Source organism: Triticum dicoccoides, chromosome 6A (assembly GCF_002162155.2).
Source record: "Triticum dicoccoides isolate Atlit2015 ecotype Zavitan chromosome 6A, WEW_v2.0, whole genome shotgun sequence".
In the NCBI taxonomy this organism is placed as follows: domain Eukaryota; kingdom Viridiplantae; phylum Streptophyta; class Magnoliopsida; order Poales; family Poaceae; genus Triticum; species Triticum dicoccoides.
Window position 1 is genome coordinate 630,553,598 of NC_041390.1, and position 11,395 is coordinate 630,564,992.

Here is an 11,395-nt window from a genome sequence, read left to right on the forward strand (position 1 = left end):
TGCTCGCGTCCAAGCACCCGGCACTCGACCTCTTCGACCACCTCTGGAACTCCTTTCTACCATGCATGGGAGGTACCGTGCATGGCTGAGCAGTTAATGCATTGTGTGGGATCCATGCCACTTTTTCCACTAAGATGTTTGATATTATTTCTTTATCTCTATACTCTCATATAGATTGAGTGCTGTGTCAGAAATGCTACAGATATTTCGCAAATAAAACATTACAGATGAGTGTGTCATTATCAAACTGTACAGTGCACTATTCATCTATTTTCTCCTTCCACAAACACATGCATTACAATATAAAGGTACTAAAAAATTCAAATGTTTTATTATGTTTCAAAAGGAAAAAAATCATACTATTTCACTGTGGTTTCATAGAGTTTCATCATGTTATAAAATACAAACTTTAAGCCTCTCAAAATATATTGAAAAATGGTCTTGTTTCAAAATCCTAATCGCAAGGAACTAAAAAATCTAAACGGATCGTAAATTGGAATTGTGATTCAAAGAATAAAATAGGTTGAAGCTTTGAAATTATATGAAAGAGTATGGATGAGTGAGGTACTATTGTGTGTCAGTAATATAGAATGGCTTGAGTAGGGACCAACATGCATGCATCCTAATCTCCAAGAGAATGCACGGCTGAGCCATGCACGGGATTTCCCGTGCATGGTAGAATCTCTTTTCTCTTGCTGATAGCCACACAACACGTTCAACCGGCCTGGGCCACACCGCGTTTCCAACCAGCCGTTAACGGCTGTTAACAGCATGCTGTAACTGATGTTGGCCCGCGAGTGATCAGGCACATCAAAACACGCTCAGAAAATGGCTCTGTGTTTTTTGCCACTGTCAAATTTTCGGTTCCGTGCAACGTGTCACAAATTGTAAAGTGGTAGTATTCCACTAATCGTGACACGAATGTGGATGTTCCCTGGATTTAACTCTAAGAGATGGAGATGCTGGTGCGCAGTCAATTGATGGTCACATGGTGAGTCAAGTGGAATAGCTGGGGTTCAATGAGTTCCATTTTCTGCACTCTCTAAGACCCAGTTGACTGAGAATTTCATCTTCTTTAGCATTCAGTGAGTTTATGTGTTGTCTGTCTTGCGCACTGTTGCTCGGAATTATTCTGACATCGCTTGGTATTCAAGACCTAGTTGACTGAGAATTTCATTTTATGTAGCATCCAAGCAAGAGTTTTGCTAGAACTGTATCACCAGGACCTGAACTTTGCTGATGTTCCTGTAAAATTAACGACGGTGTTGTGTCGTTCTAAAATGTGAAAAAATCATATATGAGCGGGAGGTGTTGCCACCTATCTCTAGATCGGGCTGAAGATGACGACGGGGCCATGGCTACGTTGCTGTTCTTGTGCGCTAGGTTGCGCCTGAGTCAGCCGTATAAATAGATGGATCCCAAACAGTCGGATTATGAGCCTCTACGTTCGCCCCCGGCCGTGTGCTAGACTGCTAGCGCGCAACGGCTAGTGATTCTGAAGAGGAACGTCTCGACAGAATCCAGCCGATATTCCTGAACTCCTCGCACTGCGTGGACAGGATGGGTGAGGCGATGGAATGTGTTAACAGCCTGGCAGGGCAGCGTCACCTACATGGGATAACACTGCATAATTGAGTATACGATAAAAAAAAAGGGCAGCCCGGTGCATGTAGATGTGGTGTAAAAATATGTCAGAGGAAATACGGTTGGACTAATACGGTAGTGCAGCTGTAATATGATACGTACAAAAATGAAAATTTATTTCGGTTCCGCTTTTCTTCTGGTCATGGATGTACTTTCGGACGTCCCAATGTCGCTATTTAGTGTGAGTATGTTTTGTGTCACGACTCACAAGTAAAGGGTTAAAATTCAAGGCATGCATATATTATTAAGATACAAAGCTCCCTAGATTTGGAGCGTCCTGGTGCATCACAGTTGTGGGGGTCATGGGGCCCTCGAATGTAAAGCTGTGTGTTGTTGGTTGAGGATTTCTGTTTTTCTCTTCTTCTCTTTTCTCTTTTTAAATTTCGTTCTTCACATTGTAATTCATGAATATTCATTTATTAATTTTTTTTGATATTTTTAAAATCCCCCATCATTTTTTCAAATTTAGGAATACTTTTAAAATTCATGAATATTTTTTAAGTTTGACAAAATTATTTCAAGCTTGCAGAACATAATTTCAAATTTGCAAATATTTTTTTGAAATCCAGATTATTCTTAAAATTCTCATATATTTTTAAAATGAATGGTTTTTTAATTTGTTGGAGTTTTTAAAATCCACGAACATCTTTTGGTTTAACGGACTTTATAAAAAAATGATAGCCGGTTGTTTATAAGATAGCAGTGGAACAAGCTGAAAAGAAAGGAGCGAGTGGAGCCGAGAGCCGAGCTACGTGAACGAGAGCGTTGTGGGTCAGCCCATGTGAATATTATAGCAAGAATTCTATGGTTTCAACATGTATTATGAGCTCCCAAGGGGCTTACACAATGACTACCAGCTGACAATGACTACCACAACCATGCGCCAAAAAACTACACCCTCCTCTCAAAAAACACTAGCATCTCTAGCAGCACCTCAACACGATATACAAAGGGAAAAAATACCATCAAAACAGAAATTAAACTCAAGCCAAACGCACATAAAACTAAAATGAACCAACGGACTCCAGTAATCGGCTAGATAAAGAAGACTTAATCCCACAAGGGAAGAACAGAGCGGCGAAGCGTGCGTTAGCGTCTAGTAGTAATTAGTAACGTGTATACATGGATGGAAACAAGGAAGCATCTTGGGAATCCACGACCGATTATGTCATGTCATGTGCTTCTCTACTTCTCCACACAGCCTTTAGGAAAATGGTATCCAGCTAATGCTCACTCTAGATTATGCCTTCAATACGGCTAGTTTTGGTGTTGAAACGGTATAAAGAACAGTCTGTCTGTATCCTTTTTTAACTTTATCTTAAAAAAATATGGCCGGCCTTCTTAAAATACTGGAAATAGAAGAGGCATCTTGTGAATTCACGACCGATTATTGTAGAAGAAAAGATATCTCTCACCTACAAGCTCTCCGCGCGGAGCTAGAAAACATGCTACCTCCCTCGACATCTCATCTCTCCCTTCTTTGTTTTCTCATCCCATGCTATAATTTATCCCCAATCCTCGTAGTGATCTCCTCCTCTAGTAGCAGGACATCCGCGGACTGGACACATTGTGGTGGGCGGGGCAGCTCTTGGTGGCACCATCGTGGGCTCACGGTCGTCCCGCCCACCACTACTCTCTCTCAAGGTAGTTGAGTAACCGATTCGTCGCAAGCAACCTTCAAATAAAAAAAAACGGCTGAGCTCGATTTGTCACAGGCAAGCTTCAATTTTACTACTCCCCTTTCTTTATTTCATTCTTTTTCCAAATTTTGCATTTGCTTTCAATTTGTGCCTTCTATATGTGGCTCTTTTAACCCCCTTTTATATGCTTTCTCTGTTCACTCTATCTCGTTGGATGTCAAAAAATATCACTAGTATGCTTAAACACAACACAGCCTCTCAATATTGGTCCTTGTCCAAGTTGTATGCATGTATGTATCCGAGTAGTATTAGGTATAGGAAACCGGGTAGTATTGGTCTAGTAATCCCGAAAATTGGTTTCTGAGCTCGGGCTCAGCTGGTCTCCTTACCATGACAGTCTGTTGCCTCCAAGATTCGCGCAATTTCTCATAACTGTCAAATTTCTCTGAAAGAAAAGAGCGGGGAAGCCATCCGGTCCCGGTGCCTTAAGTGGTCCAATCTGGAACTAATTAAAGCATCAGCTCTCTACTTATCCATAAATTCCGCACAGAGGCCATCATTCCTTCGGTCAGTCACACAAGAATTAATCAAATCAATTACTGGATCCGCAGAAAGAGTTGTATCAGCAGCAAACAACTTAGGGAAATAGGCCATAGCCATGCCCGACATGGACTCATGATCCTTGTGCGTGACCCCCCTGTGTCATCATGAGGGACTTAATACGATTTTTCCGAGCACGCCACACCGCTTTCCGATGGAAAAACTGAGTGTTACGACCACCTTCCCTCAGCTGTGCAATACGGGATCTCTGCATCGACAACATCTCCTCCCTATAAAGTAGTTCATTCATCCAGTCGGTCGCCTACCTAATTTCCTCCATATCTGCATTCATAGACATCCTCTAGGCGAGATCTAGATTTCCTGATTTCCTTAATAACATTACCAAAAAAATTCGATTCCAGTCTTACCGTTTTTCCATCATGTTACCCTGACAAGAAGCAATATCATCAAGATTAAGCATAGACCACAACTCAGTCCAAGTGTTCATAATTACCTCTGGGAGGGAGGGATCCGTCTCCCACATCACCGCGTACTGCCTGCACCTCCTCCCCGACGCCGACAACGGATCCACTTGCGTGCATCTGAGCAGGATAAGAAGGTGGTCGGAACTGGGCGCCACCAGGTGCGCCACCCTAGCATAAGCAAAGGTACCTCTCCAACCATTGTTAGCGACGACACGGTCAAGTCGGACCCTGATGTTCGCCCGTCCCCCTCGACGGTTATCAAAAGTATACAAAAGGCTTGCAAAACTGAGGTTGCCCAAACCACAAACTTCAAGAACATCACGAAAATAAATCATCTGTCCTGCCGACCGCGGTGTTTTGGAGAAGTGCTCAAAACTCCACATCGCTTCAATGAAATCTCCCAGCACGACCCATGGCATGTCGGCCTGTTGGTGGAGATTGCTGAGGAGGGACCACATACAATGATGGTCCTCCTTTCGGGGCTCGCCGTAGACGCAAGTAAGCCTCCAGGGTGGCTCGCCTGCCACAACAGTCACATACGCATCAATATATTGTCCGTTCATTTCTTTTACATCAAGACTCGCTGACTCATGCCAATACAAAGCAAGACCACCACTACGACCCACACTATCAGAAGCATCAAAACTTCCTAACCTTAATCGAGCACGGTATCTCTTCATGTTATTCTTAGACTGCCTAGTTTCACAAAGAAAAACGACACTGGGGAATGAACCTGCACTAGCTAGACTCGCAAGATCTCGAACCGTCCGAGGGTCCCACCCCCTCACAGTTCCAGCTTAGGATATTCATTGCTCCTGACGGGGCTACGCCAGCCTCGTCAGTTCATTGGCGGCCCCTGGGCCGACTGCCTCAATAGTATTGGACACCTCCTTCATGTCCTGGTCACCCATCCCACTGCCTAGCTGGGTCTGCTGCCCCTCCAGAGTCCTCGTGGTCTTTCATTTTTTTTGGTGTACCTGAAATTGCATGCTTAGCCCAAGTGGTCATGTTAGCATAAACCATCGGAGCCCTGTTGCCCACCTCCTCCCCTGTATTGGTCACATGATCGTCACAAGCGTTGCACTTGCCCATGGTCAAAACATCATCCGGCAGCTCTGCATCAGTCATTCTCACTTCGTGTGAGAGGTCACGCTTCGTCGGTATAATGTCAGAGCTCCTCGGCTGAGAATAGTTTGAACTCTGGGCGTTCATGGAGATTTTCCCATGGACACTTGTGTCGGCCACTGCAGTTGCATGCTTCTCCTACAACGTGCCCTTTCCGCTACCCGACATGTGCTTCATCTATTCAGCCAAAAGTGCATCAATCGTTGGGTGCCAGTGCTGTGATCGGCTGCTTGCCTTTTGTTGACGAGTCGAGTTGCTGTTAGATCGGCGAGAGCCTTGTCCACCACGCACTCAGACTGAAGATGCGGTACTCTCCGACGAGAAGTCGAGGTCCCGATAAGTCGTCGGGTTAGTTTTTGCCCTCACCGTAGACTGCCTCCCGAAGTGGCACGGTGGTGAGCATCTGAGCTTGCCACTATACTTGCCAGAGGGTGCAACCCCCTTGATCTTCCTACCACAAGGCATCTCCTGGTGCCCAAGGTATCCGCATTTGTAGCAAAAGTGCGGCAATTTTCTTGTAGTAAATTTAGAATTCCACTCTAGTTTTCTTCTTCTTCAGCTTGGCGGACACGGCCATGTAAGTTTCCAAAGGGAAGTACACTGGTATAGCCACCCTCACATGAACATAGTCACCCATATTATCATCAAGTCCGGCTTGCAAGATAGTCCCCAAGTTATCAGAAAGGGCTTTCACCGCTGCTTCAGTCCTCCGGTTCATGGGCACATCAAGAATGCGAACCCAAATCCTCATGTTACCCATCTTATACTCTACACTTTCCTCATACCATCATAGGCTTCAAATAGCAGTGGATCATGCTCATACTGCCATGGCCCTCCTTGGAGAATTCGCAGCATATCAGCCTCACATCCAAAGTGCACCCGGTACTTGTTATCTCCCTGGTAGGAATATTCAAAATGCTCATTCAGCCTCCATCCATAAACAATGTTGTCAAACAAGGCACTTGGTGTTGGCCGATCCAAGGAGTACACCAACATAATCACAGTCCATGGGTGCGCCTGTTGCTGCAGCACTCCTTCCACAAGGTCCACCTCAGCGAGCTCTACTGCACCTTCAAAGTCCTCTCCTTCCCTGAAATCTTCCGAGCCTTCCACATCCACCTCACCTGCCATCTTCATCTGGTTCTAGATCGTTAGCGTCTGCAGCCGCGGGTTGATTGGCCCAGCAGATGCGGATCCCATGTTGGGAGGCAACGGGCGAGCAACATCGACAGAGGGAGCCCCATATGCGCCCCCACTGACCGCTGGGTTCACCTTGGCCGGTGGCGGCTCCTTGCCGGCCTCTTGCGCATATGACGACATCACATCAGGCGTTGGCTTGCATGGTTCCTTGTGCTGTCCCGCCCCAGCCTTAGATGGCTTTTTGTAGACGGGGCACGGGGGCCTTCGTTTCCTTGCAGCAGGGGTTAGGGTGTCCTGAACCCTCCTCAACTCGTGATCCATCAGGATTTCACACCTCGTACTCCAGCGGGATCGCAACGGCTTGGGAGGCCACGCGATCGATTCAGTGGACTCGGCCACGGCTGCTTCGATGCACTGGGCAAAGGTGCGAAAGGAAGGCCACACACGGATGAAGCGACATCTAGTGGTGGCGATGGCGGGGCGTTTGGCTCCAAGTTGCCAAGAGCGATAAACCCTAGCGACATGTTTTCCTAGAGCAAAATCCACATTACAACCATGAACTAACCACTCAATTTGATTTCCACCCTCAAACTTCAAAACCGGTCAATTTATACCCCAAACTAACCACAAGGTTCACAAATGAACCCTCCTCACGGTTTTGATGTAGTCAAGAGGTTTTGACCACATTGACTTCTGGCTGGGCACCGCCACCTCACCTTTTGACCCTCTCCTTACATGTGTGGCCCACCTAGGAAAACAATATCCCCTCCTCCTCCTCTCCCAGTGCCGAGCCGCATGCATTCACCTCGTTTGGCCTCGCAGCTGCCAAGGCTAGCCGCCAGACCACCCCCATCACTCTATCACAACACCACCTCGCCCCACCGCCATTCACCAGTTGTTCGCTCGACGACGAACGACACCCGAGGCTCCCGCACCAGGCACACAAGCTTGCAATGACTACTGATGGCCGTCCTCACAAGTCACTACATGTAGCCGTCGTGGCAAGCCTTGGACCTCGTCGCCCGAGCCACTACTCTGCCACCAACCGTCGTCTAGCAGTCATCTACCTTGTCGCCTGAGCCGCTTCTCCGATCAACTACACTGCCACCTCGCCGGTGGCGCCCCCGCATTAGCCCGCGCGTGCAACCTCCCATGCCAAACACTCGCACGGATCTAGCTGGCGCCCTGGACGACTCCGGCGGGCAGCCCTGCTCCTGCAAGCCACAGGGAAGGACGCGACCACCGTCGCTCAACATGGATCTAGGGGACGGGGAAAGGATGTCACCGCGGGAAGGACACGGGAAGCGGCAGGAAGTCACGGAGGCAGGTAGGTGCGCACCTCGTAGCTAGGGAGGCGCGCGGTGGCCGGAGTCAGGTGCGGTGGTGAAGGAGGGCATAGCAGTAGCGGCAACTTCAGTTGCAGGAGGAGTAGCGGTCGGGGATGGGCTGAGTGAGAAAAAAATACCCCTTTTTAGTCCTCCAAGCCCTATGCTGAGGTGGATTTGGCTGCTGAGTTGGCATGCCCAGTCAGCGTTGGCTATGATCAAAACCAGTTGACCAAGGGGAAACTAAGACCAATGTTGAGATTTGAACCTTGTGAGTAGTTAAGGGTGTATTTTGACCGGTTTTAAAGTTCAGGGTTGCAAATTAAACCGACTGGTTAGTTCCGGGGTTGAAGTATGGACTTTTCTAGTTTTCCTATATATGCTCATTTTAGTTTACTAAGGAGGTCCACAACAGTTGACCAGAAGTAACGGTTCAGCTTAAGATCAACCGGCAGTAGATAATTGCACATATGATCTCTGTGTATTGTACTACTAACCTCGATCATTTGCGTGCAGGAGGATTATTGGGTATGGCTAGAATTTGGATGGGCGAGGAGACCGAGGAGCGGATGAATTTAGGGCTGACCCGGACCTTAGTCTTTTTGAGCTTCGTGGCCCATTTTACCCTGGCCCTATTAGCCGGGATCCGTCGGCGTAGAGACTCGGGCATGCGGAGGTTTTTGGTGTGGTTGGGGTACTACATGGCCGAGATAGGCACGCCAATTGCCCTCGGTAAGGTGTTCCTCGACACCGCGACCACCGATAGCGAGCAGCAACTGTTGGCCGCGTACAGAGAGCAGCAAATGTTCGCGTTCTGGGCGCCGTTTCTCCTGCTCCACCTTGGTCGCCCGGAAATCATCACCAGCTATGCCTTGGAGAACAAGGGGTTGTCGCCGAGCCACATCGTTGGTCTCATCCTTCCAATTGGAGGAGCTACCTATGGCTCATACAAGCAAAGATTTATGCACGGCGACGGGGCTCTCCGTGCCTCCTTCTTCATCATGCTCGTCTTTGGTTCCTATAAGTATGTGGAGAGGGCAGTTGCGCTACACCGAGCTTCCTTTGACAACATACGCCGCTCAAACGAGAGAAAGATGGTAAAGCAATTCAGTTTTGAGGACGAAGGATGTATGCGGGATAATGATGATGCCCTGCTTGATGCTCACCGCCATTTTTGTGTCACCGTGGGTGCCTTTGTTGAGTATGACGTCAGACATGGTGGCTCTCAGAGATCTTATTCTGGTTGGAAGGAGGTGTTCAATGTGGTGGAGATGCAGGCGTCCCTCATGTATGACTTGTTGTACACCAAAGCAAGTGTGATCCACACTTGGGCTGGCTACATCATCCGTGCCCTCTCGCCACCAGCCGCCGCCACGGCGCTCTATCTCTACCACAATAGAGATGTCCAGGCTCTGGAAAGTGCAGATCGGACGGTCACATACATCTTGCTAGTTGGTACCCTGGTGTTGGATGTCATATGGCTGCTGAGAGCACTAGGATCCACCTGGACATTTGTATTCTTGGTTGATAGTGAGCAAGGCCAAGAAGAAGAAGAAAACAGACTAGTGTGTAACCGTCGCCGGAACCTTTGGGGCAATTCACAGCTGCTGGGTCGTCTCAAGAAGGCAGGTCGTCGTGTTGCGAGTCAATCATGGTATTGGCTCCGTCGGCTCCTGGTCTCTCTGGATCCAGTCCGGCTCGCACAGAGAAGCGGCCTAAGTGGCCACAGGTTGTTGCCGGACTCGGGCGTCGGACAATGCAACTTGTTGCAAGAATGCAGTACTTCTCCTGAGGGTCGACTGGAGAATATGGTTTCTTATTTCTCTGCTGGACCTGAGAAGAAGATTGATGCTAAGAATGAGTTGTTGGAACCTATATGTACACATGTACTGCTGGAACCTGGCACAAGAGCCGGGAGGCGTCCCACAAAGGAACTCGATGATTATATGGGCTCTAATAGGGAGCACTATAGTTTCGAAAGCAACCTCATCGCATTCCACCTAGCCACGAACATTTTCCTCTTGTGCAAGCCAACCTGGATAGAAAGTGAAGCATCAGCCAAATATGAGAAGCAGATCCGAGCACTATCAGATTACATGATGTTCCTCCTCGCTCAACGCAAGCACATGGTATTGAAACCGGGCGACGAGGGCAGTGACTACAAAAAGTGCCGCCACGATTTGACGGAAATATGGTGTCTAAGAGGAACCGACGGTTCTCCAACAACAAGAGCGACCAGGCTTGCCAACACCCTTCTATTCATGGATGTGACTCATGGCAGTAACCGGAAATCAAGTCTTCTTTCTAACAGAAACAAAACTCTCGCACTTGGTACTTACTGGGCCTTGAAGCTGCTACGCGAGCTGGGAGCAAGCGTAAGGGATGATATGCGGGGCCAATACGTTCAAAAACTTGAAGATTTCATTCTGGTATTCACCGATGAGGCACAAACAAATATTAAACAGTATAAGGACCACGGGGAACAGCCGGAACTCCTCGATTATATGTTGCAGCTCATTCTTGCTTCATGGATGAGATTTCTCATCTTCACGTCCAACCAATGCAGCAGCCAATCCCATGCCAAGCAGCTCAGCTGTGGCGGTGAACTCTTAACCATAGTCTGGCTGATGAGTCAACACAGGACTATCTTTTCCATGTCAACAAACTGACCACGGTGGTGTCTCCTCTGCTCTGTTATGCTTTGATTTTCTACTAGCACAGGTGCTCGTGCGTTGCAACGGGAAGTAAAAAATGTCGCGCTCCCCTAGTGAAATAAGTATCATTTTTTTCTAACATGAAAAAAGAATTGTGCTTTCAGCCAAATCATTTTGGCAAAACTGCTAAAGAATGTATGGATTGTTTGGTTTACAACTTTTCTTTTTTATTTCGACCTCTACTATTTCATGTGTTATCCACTGACAATGGTGTACTAATTGTCTGTGGTTAATGCGAGACATATGTAGTGTTGAAGACAGAAGGACCTGTGATATTGCGTTAACTGTTATGACTGGTTCATTAACCGAAAACGGAAAACACAAACAATTATAATTTCTAAACCTAGGGCAATTTTCTCATGGGAAATCTTCTCGGAAATCTCTATCAGATTGAAAAATTAGTTGTTGTGTTGCATTATGAGTTATCCCATGTGCATGCATGATATACTTATACATGAGAAAGAAAATCTTGTTATGAGACATGAACACTGAAGAGGCACAAACCAATATGTGACGAAGATCCAAGCGATATCAGATTATATGATGTTCCTCCTCACTCAACGTAAGCACATGATACTGAAGCCAGGTGATGACGGCAGCCACTACCAAAAGTCGCTCCTCGATTTGAAGGAAATATGGCGTGTAACCGGAACCAGCGGTCCTCCAAAAACAAGAGCCAGAGAGCTTGCCAAAAGCCTTCTATTCATGGATGCGCCTCAAGGCAGTGACCGGAAATCAAGTCTTCTTTTCAACACCAACAAAACTCTCGCACTTGGTGCTGG